The 17,631-nt window shown below is 38.6% G+C and overlaps 1 pseudogene; it reads right to left on the reverse strand.

Annotated features, from left to right (window-relative positions):
• Window positions 1-510: 510 nt before the first annotated feature.
• LOC123776763 (putative ribosomal protein uL13-like) lies at window positions 511-11,930 on the reverse strand (annotated as a pseudogene).
• Window positions 11,931-17,631: the final 5,701 nt, after the last annotated feature.

Below are 17,631 nucleotides of genomic sequence, written 5' to 3' on the forward strand. Positions count from 1 at the left end.
GACATAACTCATTTTTTAGATATTATTATTCCCTTTTATCCCTCTTTATTCTCTGTAAGCTCACATAAAACAGTTAAAACAGTTAGTTCAAAAACATTTCTTGCTCCCTTCCATTGTGCCAGACACTACACTGGGCACTGAGCATTCAGAAAGGAATTAGATCTACTTCTTGCCCTAAAGGAGCTTACACTTCAGGAAAACCAATTGCTGTCTCTTAGGTAGCTTAATACCATGGGGTCAGTGAAATTGGTCATCTTGAAGTCATTTAGAGATAGGTGCACCCAGAAGAACACATTATCAAAATGCTTTACTTATAATACAGGAGATGAGCATCAACCCAGTGCAATAATATAAAGTTTCATAAATTGAATCAGTGTCATTATAATAAGATAAGCTAGAAATAGTCAAGGTTTTTGTTTGTTAGATCTTTCTTTCTTTCTTTCTTTCTTTCTTTCTTTCTTTCTTTCTTTCTTTCTTTCTTTTTTGAATAAACAGTCAATTTTATCAGGCTCAGACCAGGAGTCCATGGGTCTTGAGGACTTCTGTACTTCTCAATTTTCTTCACATTCTTTTTGGACTGTTTCCATAGCCTCATGAGCTGCTTTTTCTTCTAGTAATGGCTCTTGGCCTTCTCTTTCCTCTTCTCCTCCAGAGTGGCTATTACTGCCTGGTGCTTCCAGGCAACCTCATGAGCCAGGTGGCACAGATAAGCAAACTTTTCTGTAGGTTTCAGACACACAACCTTGAGGGCAGCAGGAACCACTATCCACTTTTTATTGTCATAGAGTGGCAGTATCCCAGCAAACACCTTGAGGTGGTTCAGGGCAGCCTGGATTTTCTTGGTCTTGTGGGGCAGCATGCTTCCCACTGTCTGCCAAAAGATGTGGCTGGATGCTTTGAAGTTTAAACAATTCTTATTCCATGCCAGTGTAATGGTTTCACTTATCTCAAAGAAGAGCGTGAAAGAGCATGATGTGCTAATACATATTGTGGTGTCCACCAGACAATTTTGACCCAACTCAGTGTTTAACCATTAGAAAGTCCATCCTTCTCCTATGATGAGAATGTGTTCCTTTTCCTACACACACACACACACACACACATCTTTATGTTATAGGTGGTTCAGAGTGATTCGCAGGTGAATGAGTGAGATGGAGGTTGGATGGAGGTGCATGGGTACTCTACTCTTGCCCCATTCCTCATAGAATTCAAAGCAGATATTTTTGTTTTAATATAGCTAGTTAGTATGACTATGAGCCAAAGCAAAAGTCACTAGGTCATCAGGAAAATAAATTGAACAACCTCTACAACTGGCTCTGGATAAAAATATAAATTATGTCATACTGACTTTTTTTTTAAAGATTTTATTTATTTATTTGACAGAGACAGCCAGCGAGAGAGGGAACACAGGCAGGGGGAGTGGGAGAGGAAGAAGCAGGCTCCCAGCGGAGGAGCCTAATGTGGGGCTCGATCCCAGAGCGCCGGGATCACGCCTTGAGCCGAATGCAGACGCTTAACGACTGAGCCACCCAGGCACCCCCATACTGACTTTTGACACAGCCTATCTTGTCATTTTTTTTTGAAAGAAGGGTAGGAAAATTTTATTTTATATATCTTATTAGCCATACTGCCTGATTTTCAATAACCTTTTATGCCTTAATTTTTAAGTTTTTATTTAAAGTCCATGTAGTTAACATATAGTATAATATTAGTTTCAGGTGTACAATATAGTGATTCAACATGTACATACATTCCCTGGTGCTCATCACAAGTGCTCTCCTTAATCCCTATCACCTATTGAACCCATCCACCACCCACCTCTTACCTTTTAAAATATTTGTTAGACTTTTTATTTCTCTTTTCTTTTGGCTATCAAGTGCCTTCCTCCTACACTTACTGCTCTTCTATTCCAGAAAAAGAAAGCATCATATATACTAATGATTATCAATAAAGAAGTACTATATATCAAGTACTCTGAGTATTCTCCAAGAAATAATTGGATTTCCAAAGAAGACTTTTGAGAGGGTATAATGTTTAACCTGGTGTTTTTCATACCATATCATCAGTTGGCCATTTTCTCCTTAAGTTAGTCCTGTAATCTTATTAGCTCTGGGTTCTGACCAACACTTGTTTAGGAAGAAAATCTCTGGGCTGCTGGAGTACAAAGCACTTACTGGATCCTAGTGAGCTAGGCTCAACTAGGATACAAATGAGTTGGTGGATACAAGTCTCCCTTTCCTTACTACTGCTTCATAGAAGCACACCATATATATGATGGTCATGCAGAATAAGGACCTGGCCACATCAGAGGAGTCTGAAACACAGACTCTGCCTTTCATCCCATTACATTTGGGAGCGACCATATCAAAACTAAAAGATCTATTGACATATAACTTACTGGAATTCAAACTTGCAAGTTTTTTATTGAAATCTATAATAATAAATATATGTTATATCTCGAATCATTAAATACAAACACACATTCACACAAACTTAGAGTTCCACAAAGGAATACTTACCATTATTGGGGCACTTGGGTGGCTCAGTGGTTAAGCGTCTGCCTTCGGCTCAGGACGTGATCCCAGGGTCCTGGAATTGAGCCCCGCATCGGGCTCCTCTGGTGGGAGCCTGCTTCTTCCTCACCCGCTCCCCCTGCTTGTGTTCCCTCTCTCACTGGCTGTCTCTCTCTCTGTCAAATAAATAAATGAAATCTTTAAAAAAAAAGGGATACTTACCATTATTACTTGAGATATACACCTATATTTTATATTTTTTAAATGTTATTTAAAAATAAAAAAAGATCTACTAAATTGATTTATAATCTACTCATAACCTCAACCCACATTTGTAAGAAACACTGATATTACTGATACAAGTTAATTTCATTCCACCCAAGAACTACAAGTTTCCTTGCTCTCTTTCTTACTGGGTCATGAAGCCTGCAGTGGACCTGCTCATTGCTTACCAAATATCCTGACTAGAAACTGGAGGTGCCTCCTTGATTACCTGACTTATTACTAGGTAATGAGAGGAATAAAAGTCTCTTAATTACAAGGCTAATTGTCACAGACCTATTCCACTGCACATTCTTTAGCATTATAAGGACTATGATTCTAATTTTTTTAAACAAATTATTTCAGATAGCAAGAGAATAGATACTTCAAAGTTGTTTTTTTTTTAGTTTTTGAGGCATAACTTTTATAAAATTAAATTGCCCTTTTTAAGTATACAGTTCGATGAGTTTTGATAAATGCATATAGTCAATGATGTAATCAACATCCTACTCAAATTATAGACTATTTCCATCATTCCAGAAAGTTCCCTTATGCTCCATTGTAGTAAATTCACTCTATGAATGCCCAGACCATGGAAACTATGGTCTGTTTTTTGTCCCTATAATTTTGCCTTTTTTAGAATCTCATATAAATGGAATCATACAGTATGCAGTCTTTTGTGTCTGGTTTTTGTCACTTAGCTTAATACTTTTAAGATTCGTTTGTGTTACTGCATGTTACCACTGACATTGTATGGACGTAACTCAGCTTTTTATCCATTATTCATTTCCTATCGATGGACGCTAGGCTGCTTCCATTATGTTGATATTATTAATAATGTTGTTATGGATATTCACATAAGGTCTCAATATGGACATGTGTTTCTTCTTCTCTTGTGCAATTACCTAGAAGTACAATGTCTGGATCATATGATAAGCATATGCTTAACAATTTAAGAAGCTACCAAAGTGTTTATCAGGGTGGACGTACCATTTCTCATTCCCACTAGTAATGAATGAGAATTCTAAGTTTCTAGGTTTCCTTCACTGTGCAAAGCTATTTATTTATTTATTTAGTCCCAATAGTTTAATTTTGCTTTTGTTTTCCTTGCCAAGTGGATGTATCTAGAAAAGTGTTTCTACAGATGATGTCAAAGAGATTACTGTATGTCTTTTCTTCTAGAGTTTTAGGGTTTCAGGTCTTATATTTAGGTCTTTAATTCACTTTGAGTTTTTTTTTTCTATATGGTGTAAGAAAGTGATCCAGTTTCATTCTTTTGCATTTAGCTGTTCAAATTTCCCGACACCATTTATTGAAAAAACTCTCTTTCCCATTGTATATTCTTGCCTACTTTGTCATAGACTCATTGACCATATAACTGTGGGTTTGTTTCTGGGCTCTCTATTCTGTTCCATTGACTTCTGTGTCTATTTTTGTGCCAGGACCATACTGTTTTGATTATTACAGCTTTGTAGTATATCTTGAAATCTGTGATTGTGTTACCTTCAGCTTTGTTCTTTTCCAAGATTACTTTCCCTATTGGGGTCTTTTGTGGTTCCATACAAATTTTGGCATTATTTGTTCTAGTTCTGAGAAAACTGTTACTGGTATTTTAATAGAGAAAGCAGTGACTCTGTAGATTGCTTTGAGTAGTATGGACATTTTACCGATATTGGTTTTCCTAATGAATGATCATGGAATATCTTTCCATTTGTTTGTGTCATCTTCAATTTCTTTCATCAGTGTTTTATAAATTTTGGATTTCAGATCCATCACCTCTTTGGTTATTTATTCCTAGGTATTATATTATTTTTTGTGCAATTGGAAATGGGGTTGGTTTCTTAATTTCTCTTTCTGCTCCTTCATTATTAGTGAACATAAATACATGTTTCTGTACATTGATTTTGTATCATGACAAAATCATGAATTCATTTATCGGTTCTAGTAGTTCAGTGGAATCCTTAGGGTTTGTTATATATAGTACCATGATATCTGCAAATTGTGAAACTTGTCTCATTGCTGTGGCTAGCACCCCCAGTACTATGTTGAAAAAAGTGATGATACTGGACATCTCTGTCTTCTTCTCATCTTAGAGGAAAGGCTCTCAGTTTTTCACCATTGAATATGATGTTAGCTGTGATTTTTTCATATATGGCCTTTATTATGTTGAGGTGTGTTCCCTCTAAACCTAATTTGTTGAGAGTTTTTATCATGAATGGATGTTGCGCTTTGTCAAAAGTTTTTAATGCATCTATTGAAATGGTCATATTGGCTTTATCCTTTCTCTTGTTAATGAGATATGTCACATTGACTTGCTAATATTAAACCACCCTTGCATCCCTGGAATATATCCCACTTGACTGAATGATTTTTGTAATGTATTGTTGGATTCAGTTTGCTAATATTTTGTTGAGGATTTTTCCATCTATGTTCATCAGAGATATTGCCTTGTAGTTCTCTTTTTTTTTCTTCTTTCTTCTTTTTTTTGTAGTGTCTTTATCTGGTTTGGGTAGCAGGGTAATGCTGGCTGGCTTTGTAGAATCAATTTGAAAACTTTCCTTCCTCTTCTATCTTTTGGACTATTTTGAGAACAGGTATTCACTTCTCTTTAAATGTTTGGTAGAATTCATCCGTGAAGCCATCTGGCCCTGGACTTTCATTTTTTGGGAGTTTTTGATTACTGATTTGATTTTGTTGCTAGTAATTATTCTGGGCAAACTATCGATATCTTCCTGAATCAGTTTTGGAGTGTCATATGTTTCTAGGAATTTATCCATTTCTTCTATGTTGTCAATTTTTTGGCATATAATTATCCCTAATATTCTATTATACCCCTTTGTATTTATGTGGTGTTGATTGTTATTTCTCCTCTTTCATTTCTGGTTTTATTTATTTGAGTCCTTTTTGATTACTTTTTTTTATGAGTCTGACTAAGGGTTATAAATTTGTTTGATGTTTTCTTTTCAAAGAACCAGCTGCTGGTTTCATTGATCTGTTATATTGTCTTTTTAGTCTCTATTTCATTTATTTCTGTTCTCATCTTTATTATTTCCCTTCTTCTGTTGGATTAAGTCTTCATTTGTTGTTCTTTTTCCAGCTCCTTTAGGTGTAAGGTTAGGGTGTTTATTTGAGATTTTTTCTTGCTTCTTGAAGTAGGCCTGTATGGCTATAATCTTTCCTCTTAGAACAGCTTTTTCTGCATTGCCAGGATTTTGTACCATTTTATTTCCATTTTCATTTGTCTCCATTTTTAAAAAAATTCCTTTTTGATTTCCTCATTGACCTACTCACTGTTTAGTAGCATGTTATTTAACCTCCGTATATTTGCGTTTTTTCCAGATACTTTCTTGTGATTGATTTCTGGTTTTATACTGTTGTGGTCTGAAAAGATGCATGATATCATTTCATTTTTTTTAAATTTGTTGAGACTTGTTTTGTGGCCTAACATGTGGTTCATTCTGGAGAATATTCCATGTGCACTTAAAAAAAAATTCATTCTGCTGTTTCAAGTGGAATGTTCTGAATATATCTGTTAGATCTCTGGTCCAATGTGTCATTAAAAGCCATTGTTTCCTTCTTGATTTTGTGTCTGGATGATCTATCCATTGATGTAAGTGGGTGTTAGAACTTCCTACTATTTTTGTATTATTAATAGTTTCTTCCTTTAAGTTATTTTAATAGTTGCTTTATGTATTTGGGTACTCCCATGATGGGTGCATAAATATTTACAATTGTTATATCTTCATGTTGGACTGTTCCCTTTATCACTATGTAGTGTCTTCTTTGTCCCTTATTACAATCTCTGTTTTAAAGTCTATTTTGTCAGATGTAACTATTGCTACCTCCACTTTACTTTGGCTTTCATTTGCATGGTAAATTTTTTTTTTAATCCCTTCACTTTCAATCTGAGGGTCTCTTTAGGTCTGAAGTGAGTCTATTGTAAGCAGCATATAGATGGGTCCTGCTGTTTTATCCATTCAGTCACCCTCTGTGTTTTGATTGGAGCACATTTACATTGAAAGTGTAATGAACACATTTACATAGAAAGTGATTATTGATAAGTATGTACTTATTGCCATTTCGTTACTTGTTTTATTTCTTTATTTTTAAAATTCTTCTCTTCCTTCTCTTCCCCTTTTCCCTTGAGGTTTGATGGCTTTATTTAGTGATGCACTTGGGTTCTGTTTTATTCATTTTTTTGTGGATATATTACAGGTTTTTGATTTGTGGTTACCATTAGGTTTATATATAACATTCTATGCAATAGCAGTCTTTATTAGGTTGTTGGTCACTTAAGTTTGAACCCATTCTAAAAGCAATAAATTTTTACTCCTCTCCCCATGTTTTATGTATATGATGTCATGCTTTACATCCTTTTATTTTGTGAATACTTTGATGTTTATAGATATAATTGATTTTATTGTGCTTTTATTTCTTGCTGGTTTTAAACGTGATTATTACTTGTATTGTATTTGGTGTACCTGTGAATTTTTTTTCCCCTTCCTAATTGTTTTTACTACTGATTAGGGCCTTTTCTCTCAATTCAAGGAATTCCCTTTAACATTTCTTCTAAGGCTGATTTAGTGGTGATGAGTCCTTTAAATTTCATTGGTCTGGGAAACTCTCTCTCTCCTATTCTGACTGATAGCCTTGCTGGATAAAGGACTCTTGGCTGTAGTTTGTTTGTTTGTTTGTTTGTTTGTTTTTTCCCTTTGAGCACTTTTAATATATCATGCCACTTCCTCTGTCTTGCAAAGTTTCTGCTGAAAAAACAGCTGTTAACTTTATGGGGTTTCCCTTGTGTAACTTTTTCTTTTCTTGCTTTTAAAATTCTCTCTTTATCGCTGTTTTTTGCCACTTAAGTTATTATGTATCTTTCCGTGGACCTCCTTGATTTGATTTTGTTGGGGGCTCTCTGCCTTCCAGATCTGGGTACCTGTCTCCTACCCTAGATTAGGGAAGTTTTTAGCTATTATTTCTTCAAATAAATTTTCTGCCCACCTTTCTCTCTCTTTTCCTTCTGGGATCCCTAAAATGTGAATATTATTATGCTCAAAGATGTTGCTGTTCTGCTTGGTTGCTTTTCATTACCCTGTCTTCCACACTGCTGATCCATTCTTCTGCTTCCTCTAGTCTACTATTTATTCCCTCTAGTGTATTTTTAATTTCAGTTATTTTGGTCTTCATTTCTGATTGGTTCTTTTTAAAAATTTTCTATATCTTTGTTGAATGTCTCACTGAGATCCTCCACTCTTTTCTCAAGTCCAGTAAATATCTTCATGATCATTATTTGAAATTATCTATCAGGTATATTTTTATTGTTTAGCCTCTTTGCTATGATTTTGTCCTGTTCTTTTATTTGAAACATATTCCTCTGTCTCCTCATTTTGTCTAAATCTCTGTGTTTATTTCTATGTATTCAGAAAGTCAGCTATTTTTCTTGCTCTTAAAGTAGTGGCCTTGTGAAGAGGAGGTCCTGTGGCGCTTTGTAGTATAATGCTTCCTGTTCATCACAACCTGGTGCTTCAAGAGTGTCTCCTATGTGTGTTATGTGCACCTTATGGTTGTGGCTGAGCCGTATTTGCTTCTAGACCAGTTGGCTAAAATGGTCCTCTTTGACTTTTGTGGGCAGAGTTTGGTCCCTGTGCTGTTAAAGGGCCATTCTGGGCCTCCTTGGTCTTATAGTTGGGTCAGACTAGATGCCTGTCCTCAGCCCATTTGCTGGGGCTGTGGTTGCACCATATTACAGGGTGCTTTCCCTGCATTGTCCCCTGAGAGGTTTTCATTGGTGGTCAGGGACTACATTCAGAGCAGATGTCTGCCCCCAGTCTATCTGTTGTAGTTGCAGTGACCCCAAACTACAGGACACTCTCCTTGTGCTGTCCCCTATCATATTTTTTGTTGGTGGGCAGGACTGGCAGCCAGAGCAGATGTCTGCCTCCAGCCCCATGCTTGGATGTAGTGGAACTGTTATGTGTGGTTATCTTCCCCTCCTTGTAGGGCAGGAGTCTCTTTGGAGTGGTGCTTGTCACTATTGGGGCCGCTTGCAGAATAAAATGTGCCAGGAACCACTTTGGTGGGATTCTTGCCAAGTGGGGCAGATAAGATGGGGCAGTCCACAAGAAAATGCAGGGCTAGGGTGTGCAGTGCTATCACCACTAGCTTACAAGTGGCTGCTTGCAAGACGAAGCTTGGCTGGAGCTGCTTTGGAGAGAGTCCTGGGCAGGTTGGATGGGGCAAGTCCACAGGAGAACATTGGGATGGGGCACACAGTGTTAGCAAGTTCTGTTGAGAGTGTTCCTGGTGGTTCCCACAGGTTTCTGGCTATCTAGTCTGAAGGGGGAATGGAATGGCACCAGCCAGCTTTTTTGTTCTTGGAGAAGTCTCTTGAAGATTCCTACCATTTTCATATACATTCTTAGATTAGTAAATAAATCTTTTGTATACCACAGGAAATTATCAAACTGCTGCTTCTATGCTGTATCTTGGTGGGGTTGTTTTTTAATGCTGGCTCCTTAAGAGCAAAGACTGTTTCCAGTTATCTTCCAGCTCTCCCATAGCTGAGACATTGATTTTTAAAGTTCTCAGTGTTAAGCCCCACAGAATGTAAAAACTCACTACGGTAAGCCCCTCTGGTTTTCAAAGCCAAATGTCACGAGAACTCGTGTTTCCAGTGCACATCCCCCTGTCTGGGGTGCATGTGTGGGGTCTATTCCTTTCCCTTCTCTGTATTTGTGGAGTCCCTCCCATTTGTGATTAGCCTCACTGGTTAGTTTGGTTCTAGACTGGGACTCTGCACTTCCTACCATTTTTGGTGTGGCCTCCTCTCTACAATTAACTGTGAAAAGTCTGTTCTGCTAGTGTTCCATTCATTTTCTGGGTTAGTGACACTCATGCGGCTATTATCTAGGTGTATCCATGGAATTAGGTGATCTTAGGATCCTCCTACTTGGCCATCTTCCCAGGTTCCATTAATCCCTTTATAATTGCAGCCTGGTTGGCTTTTCTACAAAGACTTATATAAGTCTGTGGAAGTATCCACACAGTTCAGCACATATTTGTGCCCTTTTGATACTGGCAATGGGCCTGTGTAATGTTTTCCAACAAGAAACAGTATGTATGTAGTCTGCCCAATATGTCCTAAGGTATGGTGTAATGGCCATTGCCTGAGGTGGCATTGTAGGCAGTCCTTGTCAGTGTTTGTAGATTGGAGTAGTTTATTTTATTTTATTTTTTATTATTTTTATTTTTTCAAAGATTTATTTATTTATTTTAGATGGGGGAGGGGCAGAATGAGGGAGAGAGAGAATCCCAAGCAGACTTCCCACTGAGCATGGAGACTGACATGGGGCTCGACATGACCTGAGCCGAAATCAAGAGTTGGATGCTTAACTGACTGAGCCACCCAGGCGCCCTTGTTTTTAATTTTTTTATATCAGACTATTTCAAAGGGTGATGTCATCTTTTTATTATTTCCCAAGTAGTTTTGGGACCTTGGTGTCCTGATTTACAGTGGACCCAAATTGCTACATAGGACAAGCACAGCAGAAGGGCTCATGCCTGGGCTAGAGATCCTGCCTCATGATTGCCTGGTATATGGATGTGAAGTTGAGCAGACACATGCCAGAATCAGATGCTTACATCTTTTAGTGCATACTTCCCAAATATCTTTCCATAGTTCCACTCCCCACAGGGGTCTACTTAATATAGCCAAGCATTCTTTGTGCCATTGGAACAGCCACGTTGTTAACCCTTTCTTTTTTTTTTTTTTTTTAAAGATTTTATTTATTTACTTGACAGAGATAGAGACAGCCAGTGAGAGAGGGAACACAAGCAGGGGGAGTGGGAGAGGAAGAAGCAGGCTCATAGCGGAAGAGCCTGATGTGGGGCTCGATCCCATAACGCCGGGATCACGCCCTGAGCTGAAGGCAGACGCCCAACCGCTGTGCCACCCAGGCGCCCCCGTTGTTAACCCTTTCTATACTGCCCAGCTGTCAATGGCCAAATCAATGAGCATGGGTTCTTGCATCAACAAAATGCATACTGCTCTTAGTTCTGCCTACTCAAACCAAAGTTTGGATAGCAGAGGAATGCCAAATAGGTGGTTTTCCTTGCAACTGCCATCAGTGTACCATGCTTCTGCTAGAGGTTAGACTACCCCTTTCTTTACTTGGGGGAGGGAGGCATAATGTTGGCAACTTCTGGAAGTTAGGCTGGGTCAACATAGGTGGCTTGCCCCAGTAATGAGTGTAGTTCATGAAATAGTAGGCTGATACTGTAACTGGTCCTTTGCTGTAGGTAAGCATGCCATCTGTATAAGGTGCTTACCTGGGCACAGGCTCTCTTTGCTTGCTGAATATGTCCTTAATCCATCCGCCAACCAGTAGAGTTGTTCATATCATCACAGGCAGGTCAGCAGTCAGTCTTTCCATCTGTTGCAGTGCAAGATATGTAGCGAATGGTTGTTTCTCGATTGGACTATACCTGGCTTCCATTCTCTTCCATAATTGAAACCAGAGTCCTAATGAGATTTGTTTCCAGTTATGTCATTACCACAACACCCAGCCAAACCCTTCTCAATATGAACTTATATTTAATTCACAACTTCCATCTGGCATTAATACCCCCAGGGCCTGTACTTGTTTTACTACCATTTTTACCTTTTAAAAAGCTTCTTGTTGGTTAGCACCCCGATCCCATTGGCTTCTCTTTTTTAGTCAAGGCATATAAAGATCTTAATATCTGTGCTAGAAGGAGAATAAAAGGTCTCCAATAACCCAATAAACAAACAAAAGCCTGTAATCCCTTTACCATTTCAGGGATTGGGAAAGCCTTGTATTTTAGCAATGACTGTCTCCGGCATTATTTTTGTTTTACCTGACTAGATGATGTCCTGGAACTTTACTGATTGACCCAAAGCTTGGATCTTGCCGGTGTTTACCTCCCATCCTTCTGTCTTTAAGTAGGCCTGACTGTAAAGACATGGCTGCTTGAGACAGGGAGGATAAATCATCACGGGTTAACATAACATCATTTATATAATGGTAAAGCACCATTTCCTCTGGCAATACCCATTTTTTTAAATCTCTGGCTACCATTCTGTGACAAATTGTGGGGTTATGGACATACCCTTAGGGCAATGCCTGGAAGGTCCATTGTCTCCCATTCCATATGAAGGCAAATTGGTCTTTGGATTCAAGTCCTAATGGAATGCTAAAAAAGGCATTAGATAGGCGCAGTACATAATGATATGTCTTAATGGATGTCCTGATTTTTTCTAACAATAAGGCTATATTAAGCACCCCTGGGGCATTATTATATTATATTATATTATTATTATTATAGGAAAATAATTCTTTCTCTGGGTCTCCAAAATGCTGGGTGTAAATAATATGTTTCATCCCAAATTCACATTATAATTTCTTGTAGTTCTTCCATAGAGATTCAGGATAATAGAGGGAGGGAGGGAACATCCCCTTTGTTAGGCCAAGTTATCTTAACGTTAGGATTTATCCAGTCAATCAAATGAGCTGAGCACCTGAGATTCTTGCCCATGCCTGTGGCACATAATCTCAGCTTCAAGGCAGATTGAGTAGTGACTGAAGCCATTTATAACATCCCAAACCCATATATCATAATACCATTTCTCCCAGTATTCCATAGTAGCAACACCCAAGCTGTCACCACCTCTCAGCCCCCCTGCCCAAAACGGCTAGCCAGCTCCACCAATTCAGTGACAGAACATTCCCTCATAGTCATCTTCTGAACAGAGGGAACTTCCTCTTGGCCATCTCTAAGCTCCCAAGTGGCCTTGGCCTTTGAATCAAAGGGTGTGCCTGCAAATCATTTTCCTCCTATGTGATAATGTCCTCCTCATCAGAGGAGTTATTATTCCAGGGATCCTATGCCTCAGGGACCCAACTGTCCTATGATAATAGTTTTCACTTCAATGTGAAGCAATTCACACCCATGCATCCCTGCTATCCGACATGACACAATTTCCAAGCTTTCCTCCCTCATCTGTTCCAATTCTCTCCTTACTCATAATTCCCTTTCCATGGTGTCTCATAATGCTTAGATCAATGGCCAAGCTATTGCCATAATAGCATGTTCACTTTCCCTTTTCCATTTCCCCCCACCTTTTTGGATCGGATATCTAACAAACCCTTGGGTGTTTTCAGGGTATCCCCTTAATCATGCAGTGGTCCAAAATGCTCAAAGGACCTGGCCAAATCTCCCCACATAGTGGTGGCTAGCCAGTTTGGGAATTCCCCCATGGGCAACAGGCTTTCCCCCAGCATGCCCAATAGGCTTTCACCTGTATGGACAATAGGTTTTCCTTCAGCACAGCCCCCTTACCTTTGCTTGTTTCATTTTTGGTCTCCTGGCAGGCTCACCAACTGTTAGAAGGTGGAGGAGAGTTAATAATGTACCCTCTAGACTGAGAAGGCACTTTAAGACTGAAAAATGAAGCAAGTCACTCCCATACCATTTACACAGTTTTATTCAGGATACGCTACCAACAGGATGGATCTGGCAGCAAGACAGATGATCCAGGAGGTACACAGCCATTCTCTGCCAAGTCTGGACCTTAAACCCAGCTTTTATGGAGGGAGGGGCATGATGGTGTGGTCACAGGGTAGTTACCTAAAGTGGTGCCATCTGTGCACCAGAGGATGTCTAGTAGTTATATAAAGGGGAGCTTTCCATGTGCTAGTCATCTCTACTAGTTATCTGAAGTGGGGCTTTTTAGGGATTAGAACAAGGCTTCGTGCATTCCAGTCAAGGCATACATTAACCTCCATGGGGCCTGGAACACATATCCCTAAAGGAGGTCATTGCACAGGCATGAACAAGAAGGAGGGCCAAAGATGGAGTCAGTGTTGTCAGCACTCCTACAATGAGTATATAAAACAAACTTAGAGAAATCTGGAGTCCAACAGAATAAATAACTTATGCGTGCATGTGCATGAGTGCATGCATTGTGTGTGTGTGTGTGTGTGTGTGTGTGTGTGTAGACAATTGAGAACAAGAAAAGAAGAAAAGTTAAATAAAAACCCACAGGTTTATGTTAAGAAAAAATGGTCTAAAGAGCAGTATGTTGGAAGGGGGATTCAAGGAACAAAGCTTGGATTGAATAATCCATTAACTCCCCTATTATTATCAAGGTAAAAGGTAATATTTTTTTAATGTTTTTTAATTCTATTATGTTAGTCACCATACAGTACATCCCTGGTTTTTGATGTAAAGTTCAATGATTCATTAGTTGCATATAACACCCAGTGCACCATGCAATACGTGCCCTCCCCACCACCCATCACCAGCCTATCCTATTCCCCCTCCCCTCCCCTCTGAAACCCTCAGTTTGTTTCTCAGAGCCCACAGTCTCTCATGCTTCATTCCTCCTTCTGATTACCCCCCCTTTCTTTATCCCTTTCTTCCGCTACCGATCTTCCTAGTTCTTATGTTCCATAGATGAGAGAAATCGTATAATTGTCTTTCTCTGCTTGACTTATTTCATTTAGCATTATCTCCTCCAGTGCCGTCCATGTTGCAGCAAATGTTGAGAACTTGTTCTTTCTTTCTTTTTTTTTTAAAGATTTTATTTATTTATTTATTCGACAAAGATAGAGACAGCCAGCGAGAGAGGAAACACAAGCAGGGGGAGTGGGAGAGGAAGAAGCAGGCTCATAGCGGAGGAGCCTGATGTGGGGCTCAATCCCATAATGCCGGGATCACACCCTGAGCCGAAGGCAGATGCTTAACCGCTGTGCCACCCAGGCGCCCCATGAGAACTTGTTCTTTCTGATAGCTGAGTGATATTCCATTGTATATATGGACCACAACTTCTTAATCCAGTCATCTCTTGAAGGGCATCTCGGTTCCTTCCACAATTTAGCTATTGTGGACAAAGCTGCTATGAACATTGGGGTGCATATGGCCCTTCTCTTCACTACGTCTGTATCTTTGGGGTAAGTACCTAGTAGTGCAATGGCTGGATCATAGGGTAGCTCAATTTTTAACTTTTTTTTTAAGATTTTATTTATTTATTCGACAGGATAGAGACAGCCAGTGAGAGAGGGAACACAAGCATGGGGAGTGGGAGAGGAAGAAGCAGGCTTATAGCGGAAGAGCCTGATGTGGGGCTGATCCTATAACGCCGGGATCATGCCCTGAGCCGAAGGCAGATGCTTAACTGCTGTGCCACCCAGGCACCCCCAATTTTTAACTTTTTAAGGGACTGTTTTCCAGAGTGGTTGTACCAGCTTGCATTCCCACCAACAATGTAGGAGGGATCCTATCAAGGTAAAAGGTAATATTTAAGTAAAGGTTTGTGGAGGAAAAATCATTAAGAAGGCCCCTCTTACTTTATCTAGATGTAAATGTGAGGTATTCCAACATATAGAAGTTAAATCCAGGAGAAAACCACAATACAGTGGGAGAGGGAGTAAACACTCGGAACTTCTTATCCAAAAGAAGAAATAAAATTTTAAAGAATGTCTTCTAACTTTTCACCCTTGCTTCAGAAATTATGAAATAGGCTCAGATAGAAAAATAATTTGCAAAAGACAACAGTGAGATAACTGGGATTCTCCAAGGCTGACATAGTGGCTTTGGTTGAATCAATGGTATAAAGGAGATAGTCCTAGTTATTGGATTATAGTTCATGCAAGACATTTGCCATTCTATTCTCATTGTAAAAGAAAACTGCCACTGTTTCTAATGAGTGTTTTAAGAACATCTCTGGTATTGTGTTCTTAGGTAATAATGTTCGTTGATATGACAAAGAAGCACTAGTGCACTGGTTAAGAGCCCATTTCCTGGAGACAGGTGATCTAGATTTGAATCCTGGTTCCAAACCATCTGTGAATACCTGAGCAATTAACTAAACCTCTCTCTGCCTCAGTGTCCTGATCTGTAGAATGAGAAGGTTAATAATAGTACCTGAATCACTAGGTTATTATGAGTATTAAGTATAAAAACTTAGAATTGTATCTAGCACACAGTAAGCACTATGCTAGTTATTATTAACTACTGCAGCCAGCAACAACAAGCAGGAAGTTAAATCTGATTATGTGTCTTTAGGGCAGAGGCTGTTGCTAAAGCAGACTTACCTGGCATGTAGGGGACAATGTACAGTCAGCAGGACCTATCCTCCACCTCAGTAATGACCTTTTGGAGCTTTGTAGGTAACTTAAACAAAGACAAAGACTCTTGGCAAACAGAATGTTGCAATATTTTCCTGATTTCATAGTGTCTTCAGTGCCATAGACTGTGAGGCAAAGTCCTAGTTTAAGTCTGACTAATAGAAAGAAGTTGCTATGGCCAATGTCAAAGAAGCACTGCCTGTGTTCTTCTCTAGGGTTTTTATGGTTTCAGGTCTCACGTTTAGATCTTTAATCTATTTTGAATTTATATTTTGTGTATGGTGTAAGAAAGTGGTTCAGTTTCATTCTTTTTCATGTTGCTGTCCCGTTTTCCCAACACCATTTGTTGAAGACACTGTCTCCCCTCCGCCCCATTGGATATTCTTTTCTACACTGTTGAAGATTAATTGACCATATAGTTGTGGGTTCATTTCTGGGTTTTCTATTCTGTTTCATTGATATATTTGATTTTTATGCCAGTACCATTCTGTCTTGATCACTACAGCTTTGTAATATAACCTGAAGTCCAGAATTGTGATGCCTCCAGTTTTGCTTTTCTTTTTCAGGATTTCTTTGGCTATTCAGGGTCTTTTGAGGTTCCATACAAATTTTAAGATTGCTTGTTCTAGGTCTGTGAAAAATGCTGGTGGTATTTTGATAGGAATTGCATTAAATGTGTAGATTGCTTTGGGTAGTACAAACATTTTAACAATATTTGTTCTTCCAATCCATAAGCATGGGATATGTTTCCATTTCTTTGTGTCCTCTTCAATTTCTTTCATCAGTGTTTTATAGTTTTCAGAGTATTGGTCTTTCACATCTTTGATTAGGTTTATTCCTAGGTACATTATGCTTTTTTGGTGTAATTGTAAAGGGGATTAATTCTTTAATTTCTCTTTCTGATACTTCATTATTGGTGTGGAGAAGTGCAACATATTTCTGTGCACTGATTTTTTATCCTACATATTTACTGAATTGGTGTATCATTTCTAGCATTTTTTGTGGATTTTTAATGGATTTTCTATATAGAGTACCATGTCATCTGCAAACAGTGAAAGTTTTGCTTCTTCCTTCCTAATTTGGATGACTTTTATTTCTTTTTGGTGTGTTATTGTTGTGGCTAGGACTTCCAGTACTATGTAAAATAACAGTAATGAGAGTGGACATCCCTGTCTTGTTCCTGACCTTACAGGAAAAACTCTCAGTTTTTCACCACTGAGGATAATATTACCTGCAGGTTTTCCATATATAGTCTTTATTATGTTGAGTTATGTTCCATCTGTCCCTACTTTGTTAAGGGTTTTTAACAACAATGGATTTTGTACTTTGTCAAATGTTTTTCTGCATCTATTGAAGGGATCATATGGTTCCTATCCTTTCCTTTATTAATGTGGTATATCACATTGATTTATTTGCAAATATCGAACCACCCTTTCAACCAAGGAATAAATCCCACTTGATAATTGTAAATGATTCTTTTAATGTACTGTTAGATTTGGTTTGCTAGTATTTTATTGAGAATTTTTACATCGATGTTCCTCAGGGATATTGGCCTGTACTTCTCTTTTTTAGTGGAGTCTTTATCTGCTTTTGGTTTCTGGATAATTATGGTCCCATAGAATGAATTTGGAAGTTTTCTTTCTTTTCCACTGTTTGGAATTATTTGAGAAGAATAGGCCTTAACTCTTCTTTAAATGTTTGGTAAAATT

Source organism: Ursus americanus, chromosome X (assembly GCF_024610735.1).
Source record: "Ursus americanus isolate L20-20 chromosome X, mUrsAme1.1.p, whole genome shotgun sequence".
Lineage (NCBI taxonomy): Eukaryota > Metazoa > Chordata > Mammalia > Carnivora > Ursidae > Ursus > Ursus americanus.